Raw genomic sequence first — 16,722 nt, 5'->3', positions numbered from 1 at the left:
AGTCGCTAAAGATGCAGTGGATTATGTTTGTTTGTGAAGCGAATGCGCCTCCCGATCTACATATATCCGTCTATGTTCACGCAAATCATTCGTGATCCAGCTGAGTATAAGGGGTTTTTTATGAATCTTTGCGATCGCCTTTCCTAATAATGTGCTAGTTAGCAAGTTTAGCGGCTAAACGCGGCTAAATGTGGCTAAAGTAAACAGACTCGTCACTCCACAGAGAGTAGAGAGGGGCGGGGCGAGCAGAGCTCATTTGCATTTAAAGCAGCCTCGACCAGAATGAGATGAATTATGCAGAGCTGATTTTGGCAAGGTAAAAAGGGTGTTGTTTTACACAACCATTGAGAATTTTTAACCAAAGTATATTATAAACTTTTCATTAAGACCCTGACGAAATCATATCAACTTGTGGAAAATGGGTATCCGATGACCCCTTTAAGGGAAAACTTTTAGCTAAAAACTTTTACTGCTATTTAGGAGAACTCTTAGTGGTAAGATAAAATGTTTTGTGAATACGGGCCCTGATGCGCTCTTTTAAATTTAAAAGCATTTTGCAAAAGTGCAATTATAAACAGTAAGTCCTGTTAACATGTACTGGTGTGTAGATGAGTTAGCAACCGCTAACCTCATCACATGTGGGTTTTCCTGATGTACTGCAAACTCGTTTCCAGCTTTTGGCCTGCAAAAATACGTCATACCTGCAGCAACTCAATTCCAGATGGATGCAATTAGGTCACGCCCTACACATTTTCCATTGAAATATGCCAGATTATTAAAGCAATATGGGTTCCGATCAGTGTTTTACATTTCCTTTAAGCTCTACGGCCAATACTTCTCTCATCTCTTGACTTCATTTTCTGAGAGATCCAAAAGTGCTTTTCAGTCAACGTTTACCTTTCTCACACGCTTTAATAAAGGTTTTCACCCGAGCCCGTTTTCTTTTTGAAATGATCAGCTGCTATGTCATTGGCCTGCTGTTTACTTTCTTAAATACAAATTTGAGCCCAGTTTGAGAAAGATCAACCAATCTGTCAGTCTAGAAGCAGCTCTGATTGGCACTGACCTTCCAGCGCATGCTGGTATGCGGTTGAACCTTTATAGTCCGCCGTGCCTTGTCCAATTACGCGTTCACAAATGTTATTTTTCCTGCTTTCCCGCAATTACACTTCTGCTAGTTCTGATCTATTGTCTTGAAATGTAGTAATGCAGTACCGCTAACACCGTCGGCTTCTTTAAGATAAATTGCTTGCATTTTGCCTCATTTGCAAGCGGCTTTGGATAAAAGCGTCGGCTAAATGAACAAATGTAAATGTGAACCAACAATGCATAAACACAGAGTACTGCAGCCGTCTGAAATGTCCTTAGAACAAAAGGCCTGTGATTGGTGTGAGTCACCAGGTCACCCAGACATTGCACTCCAAAATCAATTCATTTAACACACTTGATTAAAACAGCATGCTGACGCTCTGATAGCGGTTCGTTAAAGATGAATGCCGCACAGGCTTATATTGAAACGCAAAAGGCCGGCGGCATTATCACAGCGCTAATATTATTCACCCAACACAAAGGGCTGAGAGTTGTCTCCAGCACAGATCTATAAAATGTTGCATTGAAATGTTTGTACACGTAGTAGGAAAAGGTCACTCATCCACACGGCCCTTGAGCTCACAAGACCTGCAGGAGTCGTCCTCCATCTCAGCAGTCTCTCACAGCCAACTGACCCATCGTAAACTAAAAATGCTGGGTTTCTCCACAGGGAACCCATGTCCAGTTTTACCGCGTGTGTGCGATTTCTTTTCCGCCACCTCCGTGCTCTCTGTCGGAGGGTGAAAGGGGAAACAGGGAACTTCAAACCAAATATGAGAAAACACATTCCTCAGAGGCAGTTTGAAGAGTTTGTGAAAAGGTCGAGGACAAAGTTCAGGAAACGGACACACTCGAGGGGGAAGGACTGAAGACTGAGAAGGAAAGAAGAGGAAGAGTGTTTGCAGTGTCTTGGGTTGTTTGTCTCTTTAATGAATGTGTGTGTGTTTGTGTTTTTAGTTGAATCTCCGCTCACCGTGTCTCTCCCCGCTGCTGTGAGCCTGTGGTGAAAGCATGTTTGTTTTTCCCTTTCTTGGTCACATCCTCAGAGCAAACACAAGAAAAAAGAATGAATGAATGAAACAGTGTTTACGGTTTGGGGTAGAAACATATTCTAGGACAGTACGCCAATGCAAACCCTTAGCCAACATCTTGCCAACGCATTGCAAGAGCGCAGCACACATCCTTGCATAACTGTGGCGATAACAAACCTCAGTATCTCAGTTATACAAACAACAGTTGTGATTGGTCCGCTATGTAACCCAAGGATAATAAAAATGAAAGGAAAGTATGTGGTAGCTTCACATCCGTTGGGAATGAGTGTAATAGAGCCTGATTGCTTGAAGCTTCTAATGAAAGTGGTGAGGCTGGTTACACAAACAATAAACAGTAAGTGAATCTAGTGATCCGAAAGAAAGCCTCCGTAATGTATTTGTTTATCCTGTGACATGATAGATTTAAAAGGAAACTCCTACAAATGTTTATTAACTCCATCTGCAACAAAAACAAAACCTGTCTATTCGTCTGCACTGTTGTTGCTTCTCCAACAAGCATTCACTATGGTAAACAAATGTGATCTTTTGGTTACGCTTTGCTCCTGCAGTCCATATAGTCAATTAGCATATGCTTTAAAGACGTACATTTATTTTGACGCACGCTTATAATTTGAAATGTGGTATGTTATTCAATATCACATTTAACGGTAGGCTAAGGTTTAAATGTCCTTAAATGCAACTTCATCATCTGCAATTACAAACTATTTAAATACAGAGTAAGTTTCAACAGAAGTGACATTGTTATATAGTATATTTAGTAAATTTTATATATTGTACTGTACTATATTACTGTATTTACTATATTTAGTAGGCCTAAAATTAATATTACATTATATTAGTATATTATGGGTTTACCATAAATGCATTTGGCAGCAAAGACAAAGACAGAAATGACATAGGTCCTAAAAAAAAAGCATTGTGCCAAAAATAACCGTGCCATTTTAGCTCATTTTAAAATGCGACAGAGCATTTTCTTCGTGCCACTCACCAGACGTGTAATTTCCGAACTGTAATACATACAACAACCGATGTAATGATTTCACATTCAGGTTAATCCATTTCAGAGAAAATTTATTAAAGAATTAGATCAGATTCTTTATAACTTTATTTGGAGAAAAAAAAAAAAAAAAAAAAAAAAAAAAACACACACACATTTAATCCTAAAGAGCAAGGGGGACTGGAGGTCTTAGATGATAATACTCTTAATGACACCTTTAACATTAAATGGTAATATAATTTATGAAGAATAGAGAAAGAGTTTGGAATGTATTTCCTAATTATATATTCAATACTCTGGGAGACATAGACTTTTTGTTTAGGCAAAATTCCTGTTAAATTGTCCGGTTTTCATAGACAAGCCCTGTTAGCATGGAAATTGTATAAGCACATTTTTTCACCCCACAACTATTTCATATAGAATAACATGAATATTATTTACAAACAAATCTTTATTCTATCATACTTGGTTCAGTGAAGGTATTCTTTTAGTAAGACAGTTATTTAACTCTCATAGATATTTGTTGTCATATTCTGAATTTCTTCCAAAATTCCAGTTACCAATTAAACCAAGAGAATTTGCTATTGCTCTTAATGCAATTCCAAAGAGTGTGATGATACTTTTAAAAAACTGTGTTTCAGAAGGAATCCGCATGGTTAATCCTTGTGGAAACATTTTCATTGAAAATGTTGATGTTTTAAAACAACGGTGTAGCAGTAAGATTATAAGGAATGCTCTTTGTTCTGTGTCTTTACCTGCAGCAAGTTTTTCTGGTCTTCTTTATTTGGTAATATCTCTGGGGTTAAAGCATGGAAGCTGCCAAATAAGTTTTGCATCAGTAACAAAATTAAGGAAGTGTCTTACAAAATACTTCATTGAATTTATCCTGCTAAGCATGTTTTGGAAAGATTTAAGCTTAATATTTCATATACCTGTGATTTTTGTGGTCAAGAAAAATAAACAATTTTGCATCAGTTTTTTCATTGTATTTATTTACTCAAGATTATTTTGGCAGGATGTGGAATACTGTATTAAAAGAAAGATGGAATGTAATACAGAAGTTTGTGTTTTTGATGTGCTGTTTTGTACAGAAAACGAAAATTTTAATTGTAAAGAACGACAATTACAATACACAATTGCTTATTTTGTAGGTAAATACCATATACATAATAAAAAGTGGGCTCAATGTTTTTTTTCCCATTTTATTAATGACTTTACATTATATGTAAATCATCTGGAACAATCCAAAAACAAAAATGCACTGAAAACATACAATGCTCTGAAAGTATTGAGTTTTATGTAATTTTCTTTTTTTCTCTTTTCTTTTATTGTTTTTCTCTGGCAGATATTGTAATTTGATATGAATGTGTAATACCTCCTGTTCTCATGGCATTGGAATAATAAAGCATTATTTAAAAATAAATAAATATTTTTATTTTTCAATAAAATTGATCGCGCTTTTAGCGCCACCCACTGGACATTTTATTTCCGGACAGTCGTCATACGTACAAGAGCGTGCGTAAACGTTGCCAAGATCACGTTAATCGTTTTCAAATAAAACTGAACGCCCTTCAGCGCCACTCACCGGACAATTCACTTCTGAAGTGTTGCAAAACGTGCGAAATTTACTTAAAGCTGCATTCACGCCATCTCGTAATTCCGAGATGAAAACACGTGACATTACTCTGAATTATGTGTTTCTATGGCAACACTTTAACGCCAAAGCCCCCACGTGCTCCTGAACTCGTAATTACAACTTGTAAGTTTGGAATGCTCTGAGAGTTACGATTTGGACCAGTGACAGATGTACCACGTGACCGCCGCTGCGCTACCTCTGAGTCCGACAATATGGTAAAATGTCACGCGTTGTCATCTCGGAATTACGGTAATTACGACATTGCCGGAAGGCAGCATAAGTCCTACTTAAGTGGGTCAACAACACTCTTAAGTTTCAGTTAATTGCATTTAATGTAAATGTTGAACTATAATACGTTTTCATTTAATGCATATAAGGTTACATTCAGGTAATGCTTAAGTATAAAGCATATTGTTTTTGTAATAAGCTGAAGTTTACTTTTCTCAAATGTACATACACCCCTAGTAAAAAAGTAACCATTTAAAATGCATAACTATAGTTAAAGTCTATTAACGTATTTACTGCCACATCGCTTGAAACTTACTGATATAAAATTGCAATTAAACTTCTTACTATGTTTTACTGTCACTATTGATCAGGATTGTATGATCTTTAAATAATATTGGCCTTTAAATGCAAAATATTTAAAGTGTACCTACAGTAGTTCCACTTCAGCACAATCAAATATACTTCAGTATATCTTTAGTTGGACTTCAGCACTACTTCTGCACAATTAAAGATAATTAAGTACAACATTAGTTGTTCCTGTTTAGCAGACTTTAAATATTCCAGTTTAGTAGGCAAGGTATTTTTATTAAGTACATAATATGTAAATGTATTTGTAGTATACTTAGCATGAAATAAATGTTTTAAATACATTTTAGTATATTTATTTTTCACTAGACACCAAATCAGATCTATAACCATAAATAGCTGTAAAAAGCAAACATCCAAGTTTACGTCTGTAGTCTGGTTTACATGATTTCCCGATTTGTTGTCTTTGTTTAATTATTTCCACTTCAGCATTGAGAACAAAAAATAGTCAAAATAACTTAATAGATATACGCTGCTTTTTTTTACTCAGCTCTTCTACAGTTTCATGTCTGCTTACAATCCCCAAATTAATAATTACAGACACATCTCCATCAAAACACAAGCCTCAAACCCAGCGAGAAGCTCTTCGAGAGAGACTTTCATTTCGCTCATCTCCAGCAGTTCCACTTCTTATTACACTTCTCCTCATCCCCTCGGCCTCTTGTTGTTTTTACAGCAAATTACATCCGATAATTGAGCCCGTGTTCCCTGCGTAGAGTAAGATTGAAATAAAATTGAGAGGAGATGTTTAAGATGTACCCAAATCGAGAGCTGTGGCTACTGGTGTGGAACAGAGGTCGTTGAACACACACACAAACTCACGGCCCAGTGTGTGTGTGTGTGTGTGTGATGGCTATGTAGACGGTTTCTAACTATAGATTATCTGTCAAACTGAGCTGGTTTGTGTGTTTACAAATAAACCCTGAACGCGCGCGGCTGGGCGTCGTGTTACTTGCTTACAAAAATGCATAAACTTCCTCGGTTCTCCTCAAATTGTAAACAAAATTGCAAATGACGCTCTGTGAAGTTACAATGAGAACATTTCCTGTTCTGAGATTGAAAGGAAACAATAACCCGCCTCGTGCACCTCTGGCAGTGACATCTGCGTAGGAGGCCACAAATGTCATGTTTTGTCATGATGGGGCAGCAATCGGGTGTACGCGATCAATCATATGAAAATAAACAATCAAACTTTTGCACAGCATGCGGCTGTGTGCTTGTGGGACGCAGGTTCGAATCTGGTTTACGTCATTGATCCTCTCTCACCTACACTTTTTTACCTCTCTCCTGCACTCTTCTATTACTGATACCATGAAATTGGTATTACCGATACTGAAATAGGAGCTTTGATGCTTTTAGCTGCAAGATCGTCTTTGTTCTGGAAAAAAAAATAAACGTATGTGTTGTTTTAATGCTATTTTTTAATACATTTTTAGTATTTTGAGTCTTATTCGTATAAGGAGAAGTCCTTCCAGAACAAAAATTTGCAGATAATGTACTCACCCCCTTGTCATCCAAGATGTTCATGTTTTTCTTTCTTTAGCCGTAAAGAAATTATGTTTTTTGAGGGAAACATTTCAGCGTTTTTCTCCATATAATGGACTGATATGGTGCCCCGAGTTTGAACTTCCAAAATGTAGTTTAAATGCGATTTTAAATGATCCCAAATGCGGTTGTAAACGATCCCAGCTGAGGAAGAAGGGTCTTATCTAGTGAAACAATCGGTTATTTTTATAAAAATAATACAATTTATATACTTTTTAATCTCAAACGCTCGTCTTGTCTTACTCTGCCTGGACTGTTTTTTTCCGGTTCATGTCAGTTAGTGTATGTTGAAAAACTCCCATCTCATGTTCTCCATCAACTTCAAAATCGCCCTATATCACTGTTTTACCTTTTTTGTTAAGGGTGTTTGATCTTCTTTGCATGTTCACTTTGCAAAGACTGGGTCGGTACTTCTGCAGTGATGTAGGATGATTCTGAAATGATTTTTGAAGTTGAGGGAGAAAATACAAGTTTTTCGACATACCCCAAATATCTTGAGCCAGAATACACAGAGTTCAAGGAGAGCCAGACAAGATAAGCGTTTGAGATTAAAAAGTATTTAAATTGTATTTTTTAAATGAAAATCAATCTTTTCACTAGATAAGACCCTTCTTCCTCAGCTGGGATCGTTTACAACCACATTTGGGATCGTTTGAAGCTGCAATTAAACTACATTTTGGAAGTTCAAAATCGGGGCACCATATCAGTTCATTATATGGAGAAAAATGCTGAAATGTTTAACTCAAAAAAAAAATTCTTTACGGCTGAAGAAAAAAAGACCATCTTGGATGACAAGGGAGTGAGTACATTATGTGTAAATATTTGTTATGAAAGTAGACTTCTCCTTTAAGCCTTGACATGTGCTTGTCAATCAGTCATTCACTTGTCGAAGTAAAAAAGTTATATTCTATTTTGAAGTAATACTCATATCACTGCTCTATGAGGTCTTACTTTAATCAGCATAATTGTGATATTTGCCTTAAATTGATTTCTAGGACACTTTTTAACTTTATGAAGGGCAATATTTTCCTAACCTTACTAAATGTACGTGTCATCATGTACATCAAATTCTTAAATTTTATCAATGCATTTAGTTAGAACAATTAGACTCTGTTTGGTTGTTACCATTCAAATGGAATCAGTAACAACTCCATCTTTCCAATGCAGAGGAAACGCTGAAGCTGCATCGAAAGTGCCATTTAGATGTATTTACTCAGACTGTTTAATGAAGATAAGAATGCAAATGCATTAATAATGTTATAATGATTAATGTTTAACTTTTTTTTAACAAATAAATCTGAAATGTTGGAAAAATGCAATGATACTTTAAATATGAAACCAAACCACCAGTAGGTGGCAGCAAGTCACTGTCTTAAAGGGGTCATCAGATGCAAACTTCACTTTTTCATGTTGTTTGGACATTAATGTGTGTTGGCAGTGAATGTACAAATCTACCCTATAATGATAAAAATCCATGCAGTGGTTTTTAATTAATCTGTAAAAAATTAATCTTGTGGCGTCACACACACAGAGGCCGCTCACACCATAGTTGATTGACATGAGCGTTTTACCTCAGACCAGCTGTAACAGTCCAACCTCCATTGTTTCGATGCTGGAACAGGGATGACAAGAATATTAGACAGGAATATCTCCGATTGAGCGATTGAGGTGTTGTGTTGCTGGATGTAATAATGAACATAGTGGTCATCATTTACTCCCGACATCTGAGCCGCTGAAGATGCAGTGGATTATGTTTGTTTGTGAAGGGAATGCGCCTCCCAAACCAGATGAATGTGTCTATGTTTGCACAAATCATTCGTGATCCAGCTTCACTTACAGCAGAAGTGAGTATAAGGGGTTTTTGTAAAACTCTGTAATCACCTTTCCTAATAATGTGCTAGTTAGCAAGTTTAGCGGCTAAACGCAGTAAATGCGGCTAAAGTAAACTATCTCTCAGAGTAGCAGAGAGAAGAGAGGGGCGGGGCGAGCAGAGCTCATTTGCATTTAAAGGAACAATCCCTCAGAATGGGATGATTTTTGCTGAGTTCATTTTGACAGTAAAAAGGGTGTTGTTTTACACAACCATTGATAATTTTTAACCAAAGTATGTTATAGACTTTTCATTAAGACCCTAAAGAATCATATCAACTTGTGGAAAATGAGTGTCTTTATGAATGGCTCACTGAATCATTGACTCGATTAGTTCAAAAATGCTGAATCATTTAGTAATGAAACACCGCTGTGTGTTGCTCAGAAATGTGCGACTGTTTTGCTGTGGCTTTGCTTATAACTGTTTTCGTTAGCAAAAATGGTGTCGAAAAAAAGTACGTCTGTTAATATTAACTACTTGTTTATTGAATTGAATCAATGTCACATTTGTATTTTGCATACAAAGTAACTGAAAATATTATGCTATTGTAGATTTTGTACCCACTGTTGTGTCCACTGTTTTGTAGAGCTCTTAAAAATGTTACATTTTCTTATCACGTAATTTTAATGACACAGCATTATAAAAAAGGCTGCTGGGTAATGAAATAAAAGCAATGCGGCTATATAAGATAAGTCAATACAGGAAAGAAAACAGCAAGCCATTTCATGGGATCTCTAGAGACAAAAATTTCTCTTTCTCACTCCAGAGATCTAAATGCCATTAGATTATCCAGTTTCCTATTACAAAAATACCAGTAAGCCTCATTAAATTCAGACACACTCATTTAAGCCATTTAATTTTTATATCAACTAAAGGAGCACAGATGCATTCCTCACTGATCCCGCAGCCAGATTAGAGCTCCAGCCGCACGGACTGCAGCCCAGGGTTTATGGCAGAGCCGTTGCAAGATAACAGCCCATCTCATTCTCATTACGCAGGGATTTTAATGGGCATCGCTCACAACAGGTGGTCCGCCGGCCCTGGACTTCAGTGATGGATGAAGGAAGATCACGATAAAGGGAGAACAAACAGATCGCAAATGCGATTTTGAGAATTCTAAACACGAAAATGAATAAATGGGAGATTTTTTTGTTGTTGTTTCTGTGTGTTTTGTTTTATCTCAAAATCTCATTATCGTAGTAGGTTATAATGACCATTTAAATGAGGCTTGATGAGTGCAGTTTGCTTTCTCGTGTTGATGTATTTCCTCCTGAAACAGGAAGTGCATGTTCATCTGTGCATGCTCTTGTGTTGCCTTCAAGCAGTCTGTAGCAGCATGTCAGAGCATTCTTTTTCTGTAGTTTCTGAGTGCTCAATCACATGGAGTTTGCTGTTTTGTGACAAAAGAAAAAAAAAACACTTCAAACACTCTTCAGCAGCGCAAGATGGATCAGTCAATAATCTGTTTTTCTGGATAAAAAACAACAACAACAACAACAACAAAAAAACAAAAAACAAACAAACACTGCAAAATGTGCCTGCTAAATCTGCTAAAAGTTAATTCAGGCAAAGCATGGTCCCAAGATGGACTGGGGGGTCCTGGAGTTCCCATATGAAAGACTAGACTAAACTAAACTAAACATAACATAACATAACATAACATAACATAACATAACATAACATAACATAAAAAATCTAAATATTGAGAAAACTGCCTTTAAAGTCGTCCAAATGAAGTTTTTAGCAAGGCATTTTACTAATCAAAAATTACATTTCGATATATTAACAGTAGGAAATTTGCAAAATATCTCAATGGAACACGATCTTTACTTGACTTTGACTTTGACTTTATTAATCCCACAATGGGGAAATTCCTTAGAAACAGCAGCAGTAGTAAAAAAGACAGTTTAACAGGATCAACAAAAGTAACAATAAAAATAAATTATATAAATATAAGTATAAACTGTATAAATATAAATAAAGATATAAGGAAAAATGACCTATACACAGTGCTAGTTATGTGGATGAACAGGGAAGGGGATAATCTAAAAAAAAATATATATCCTAATGATTTTTGGCATAAAAGAAAAATAAATAATTTTGACCCATGCAATGTATTTTTGACTATTGCTACAAATATACCCGTGCTATAAGACTGGTTTTGTGCTCCAGGGTCACATATAATGTAAACATTAATACATTTTAATTTAATTGCAATTAGCTTACATTTACAAGTGTCCAAAAACATTACATTTGTGTTTAGGTGTGTTGTTTTAAAGTGCTTAATATCTGTAACTAGTACTGTTTTTTAAAGTTTGCTGAAGTCAACTTCTTTTTTCACAAAGCGTGAGTCTGTGTGACCCACTCAACCGCCCCTACCGCCCCCTATGCATTTACATGATCTTAAAGCAAATGGGCTAAAAGTCTCAAAACCCCAATTTTGTTTTCATAGGGCTTTTAACAGATTTAGCTTCTACAAAAACGGGCAGAGATTTCAGTTAGAGAGACAGAAAAGTAGAGAGAGAGAGAGAAAATGCCTGAGTTGCAGTATTAGTAAAGTATCACAGAGACAGCCAGAAAAGAAAAGTGAGAGGGTTATTCAGGATTTTGCTGAGGAGAGAAGTGCTGGAGATTTCAGTAATGAGAAATTTGAGTATTTGTGTGTGCAAAAATACAAAAATATGCAAGTATTTGTTTGCCTATATGGATTATCCACTGTGTGTGTGACTACAATGTAGACTGCAGGTCTGCTCACATCTGCAGCCAATCAACCTCTACCGTACAACCAGGAAACCACAAACAATAGGAGACTGGGCTACTGCCAAACACTCAAAGTGTGTGTGCTTTTCTTGCACAATTCAGTGTAGTTGTTCATGTGTAATAACTTGCAAATTTTACAAGGGTGTTCTTCTGGGTGGACTGTTTAAAGCAGTTTCTGTCTACAACTTTGAGGAGTAATTGTTGAGATTCATTTCTAACAACTGCACAAACGTCAACACTCTTAAAGATAAAACATGCTTTCAAAAGACACAAAGCATGTGAAACACTTGAGATGTGTCAGTCTAATTAAACAGTGACAGTATTTATTGTTTGTCAATGTATTGTCTGATACTGATCTTAACAGAAAGCATTCATGTGGTTTACAGTAACCAGTGTGATTATTTCCTCAAAGCATTTCAACGTTCACAAACGTACTGAAAACTAAAACCACAGGGTAAAAAAAGTGCCATGCAAAAATAAAAAGTAATATTGTGCAAAAAATATGCTCATATTTTGTAATTACTGTAATGGTTATAAAGATAATGTTAAGTGGATTGACAGGATTTCATTTTAGGGTGAATTATATGATTAATGAATATAATTCAGCTGGCAATTGACAGCCAGTAGAGTGAAAATATGCCATTTTTGTGAGCAAAAAGTTTTGCCTTAATTATTAAAATTGCATAAATTCTGAAAAACTTTAATAATACAAATAAGTAGAAAAATTATGTTGGGTTTATGTAACATTTTTTAAAGTCTATATTTATTTGCCCATTTTCTGTTGGTACAAACTGTGAAATTAAATTCATAATGAATAAAATCAGGACTTTTTGAATGTACTTGGGTTTTCATAAAAATCCTATTTGTCCAACTTACAATCTAACTTTCGTGGTTACTGAAAGATTGTTTGAAAACACTGTCGAAACATTCCTCGTGCATTATGTAGAATTATAACCGTTTCGTATACAGGCTTTTTTAGACCTCCAAATCTTTGTAGTGACTGTGTTTGGGTGGCGGGGGTGGACTGTGATTTTTCAAGCCCTTAATTAGTAGGGGTCGGCAGGGGAGTCAGACCCCCCGAACTTTATGGAAAACTTTGCGTCAGCTGTTAAACACCTTTGAACTGCCAATAGTCTATGAACATATATATATATATATATATATATATATATATATATGTGGGGTTCCAGCTTCTTTGAAGTAGAAATCCTTTCTTCATTCAGTTTGTAGAAGTCAAAGACAATAAATACCTGAAAACGAATTGCCAAATTGCAGAGCTGTTGCAAACACATCCACATCCCTATGGTTTCTTAAGCACAGCTGAATTGCTCCTGTAAATATTGCTCTAAGAGCCACTGTGTTTCACTGTGGTGACTGCATTGTTACTTATAATGAACTGAAGTTACGCTTCTATTGTCTTCAGTTCTACTTCTTTATGGGCTTTCTCTGTTTCTCTGTTTTATTGACTTCCAGCTTTATCCAGTCTAGTCTAATGCAAATTGCACACAAAAATGACAAGAGCCTTTTCTAAACTGAAGCAACCTTGAAAATTAAATAATGATAACATAATATATTACATGACTCATGTTATGAATTGCCTCTGTTGGCTATACTATTCCAGAACCTTCACAATTTCTGTTTCTCTGTAGTGGAGTCAACCCAACCTGGTAACCTCCACCCAATCTGCTTAGACCATTATAACATTCAAGAAAAAGACTCACAGTCATAAGCAAAGTTACATCCTGTAATAATTTTGTTCTCTCTTTTTCTTTACATTTCACTTCTGTTCTAGCATAGGCACTAATCGAGTTTATACCTGGCATTATGGGTGACCATTTTTGTTGCCTCTTATGATAATTCACTTGTGATGCTCCTTATTTTTAAGTCCTTTTGATTAAAAGCATCTGCTAAATGAATGAATGTCATGTAAGTGTGCGGTTCTTTGGCCAAAATAAGCTCAAATATGAAACAGACGTCATGTACATAGTCAAAAGTCTCATGGGACCAGTCGGCCTCCCATTGTGTGTGTGAAGTTTAATGGACAGTTATTAAAGAATGTATTGTTTCTGCCTAGCTGTTGTTGACCTAGAAAACATCCTAGTAGAGGAAGAGAGTGGGAAATGGGGGGTACAGGAATGTTCTGGGAGAATGGAGAGGAGTGATCTTTGTGCCTACAGTATCATTTACTTTTCCAGCTGCCCCAGGAAGCCTGTCATGTCTTCATGATTAACATTTGAAGTCACAAACTGTAGCTAAAAACATACATTACCGTACAAGCACCAAACCTGTCTTACACATGCATAATTGCAAACATCACTGTTGGTACATGAAATATGATGTTCTGTAAAACTGAACAGAGATCACCCCTGCAGGCACTGTCGTCTTTGGCTTCAAAATCTATCAACCATAAACTGAGATCTGCTTTCAATAACTACATATATATAAAAGTCCCCATGGGGTTTTCCATATTCCATATCTTGCTGGAAATCCCATCTAAAACTAGTTACTTATGGTACTGTAGCTTGTTTAACATGGCTGGATTTGTGTTTTTTTGTTTTTTTTTGACTAGGTCTTGAGAGGTTTGACCTCCTTAGACAAGCTATCATGTTCCATGATTTTTCTCCAGCATAGTGAAATTGTGATTATGCTAATGTCAGGTAGGACATAGTATTAACTAGTGATGGGTTCAAAATGGGCAGAGTCGGAGTCCCAAAGGGCTGAATCCGAGTCCAACAAAGCATTACTGTTTGTCAGTATCTTAACATTGTTTTAACCTTTACAACTAGAAAAATGCAATGTCAATTTAAATGTAACAAAAGCAAAGATTTTTAGATTTTTGATTTCATACCATCTCATAATTAGTTTCTTGCTCTGCTTAGCAAACTTAAAGTCATGTAACAGAAGTTATGGCTGACTTGATTTATATATTGTGACATACTGCAGATTTTAGTATGTGAAAAATTATAGGGCGTGACTTGACTTTATTCATCGTTACATCGTAAATGTATACATTTAAAGGTGGTGGAAAGGAGTTTACTTCACTATATTACAAATGTCCTAATCTAATCATGACAAACTATATATCATTGGAAAGGTGTAAATTTAATTGATATTAAATAAGGTGTAAATATTAATTGATTAAAGTTTAGAACCTCAAAATTCATTACTCTTTTTAAAGTCTGGCATTGCATTACCATTGAAATGGTACTTCAAAATCATGTTAGGTAATGTATTTGCTCATGAATTATAACAATTTAAGTTTGAATAGTGTACTTTTACATCTATGTTCAAAAATGGGGGTAAAGAATAATAATTTCAATAAAACAGCAGAAACTAATAATGTAAGTAAAACATTCTTAAGCTTACTGAAGTCAAGTAAACACTCCAAGTATTACTTACAAGCATAAGGATAAATTATATTAATCAAAAATACAAATTAAACAGTTTTTTTTCTTCAGTTTTTCAGGTCTATCTAATAAAGGCTACTACAGCTAGCCTACTACAGACATTTCATGAAGTAACAAATGTAGAAATAAAACACAGCACAACCTTCACTGTATACATTAAATATAGACGATACTTAAGTTAAGTTAATAAGTAATTCACTCAAGAACAGAGAGTGATTTTCTCTTTTTCTATTGTTGTTTGCTTTATGACACAGTCGGCAGCTGCAGGTTTACGTTGCAGTCACTTTAAGTTTGCTCTAAGATAAATCAAATACTTTTGACAAAATCTAAGAGCGAAAGAGAAGTAGGCATTCGCACACTGACTGAGAGGTGCATTCTTTCTGTGAGTTCGCTTTCAGTGTGTGAGCACAGAAACCTGTCTGGACAATACTTAAAAACACATGCAATACTGAAAAGAACTACTGAATAGTGACAATGCATAGAGTCAGTAACATTTCTGTCCACTCTCCCTGGACTCGGTTGGACTCGGATATATTTTCCAAGTCGGAAAGGCTTGAGTCTGAGTCAAGTTCGAGTAAAAATTGGTCAGAGTCTGTGACACGTCCAAGTCCTCTAAAAATTATACTTGAGACTGAGACCGAGTGCGAGTCCGAGTACCCCTATTAACACAGAACACACAGTACATTTGCATTCACATTTATGCATTTAGCAAATACTTTCATCCAAAGTGACTTACAAAACGGAACATAAGCAAGTTGTCACAGAGCTAACATTTACTTGAAAGGAAACAAGCTATAGCAGAAGTGAAATTCAGAAAAGAAGAAGAAAATGTGCATTGGTTTAAGGTTGTGGAGTTTTTAAGTGGTTGCAGAAGAGAGCTGCTTCCTGAAAGTTGTGATGGTTTGAGCAGATTGGGTGAAGGCTCAAAGCTCATTTCACCAGAAAGGTTTTGAAGAATGACTTTGTGCCTTGATGTGAAGGAACAGCAAGGAGGTACTCATTCAGTGACTGTAACTGACAGCATACACTAAAAAGTGTATTAATTTAGGGTGGTGTGGATCCAGTGGCTATTCAAAGCACAACAAATTGAATTTTGCCTTCATTTAGAGCCAGTGGAGGAAGAACTAAATGTGCAAAAATTGAACCTTTAGGGGTACAACAGCTTGTCACTGGGGCAGTACCCTCAAAAGGACACTTTTGTCGTTCTTTGCCTCTAAAGGGTGCATATTAGTACCTTAGTACCGTACAAACGGGGTTAAAGGCACATCCTAAGAAAAAATGTGCTTTTCACTGCGCCTAAAGTGTATGATTGCAGAAAAATATATGCATTTTTTTTTTTAATCCTATAAATGTATGAGGTGGCAAGGGGTGCCTTTTACCCCACACACGGGGTAAAAGACTCACCAGCATGGGGTAAAAGGCACACAGTATTAATACAAATACTTTATCTTAAATAATGCTTTAAGATTAAAATAAGATTAAAATAATGCTTTGAAAGCACTGAAGGAGATCCCATAATAATTTAATTTAGATTTACAGTAGTAACAACAAATGATATTTTATTATATGATATGATTAATAGCATGTTTTTAAATATGATGGTTTCATTCTAATCATGGTGGTTATTTCTAAGATGGACACCCAACATAATATATGATATTTACCATCTGAATCTAACCATGTCATTTCAACAACTGGAAAAGTCAGCCGTCTATTAATTATCATGTTAATTATTGTGCCCTTTAGCCCCAACAGCAGGGGGGGCGATTTTT

This window comes from Labeo rohita, chromosome 5 (genome assembly GCF_022985175.1).
Source record: "Labeo rohita strain BAU-BD-2019 chromosome 5, IGBB_LRoh.1.0, whole genome shotgun sequence".
Classification (NCBI taxonomy): Eukaryota; Metazoa; Chordata; class Actinopteri; order Cypriniformes; family Cyprinidae; genus Labeo; species Labeo rohita.
This window is presented reverse-complemented; position numbering follows the sequence as displayed.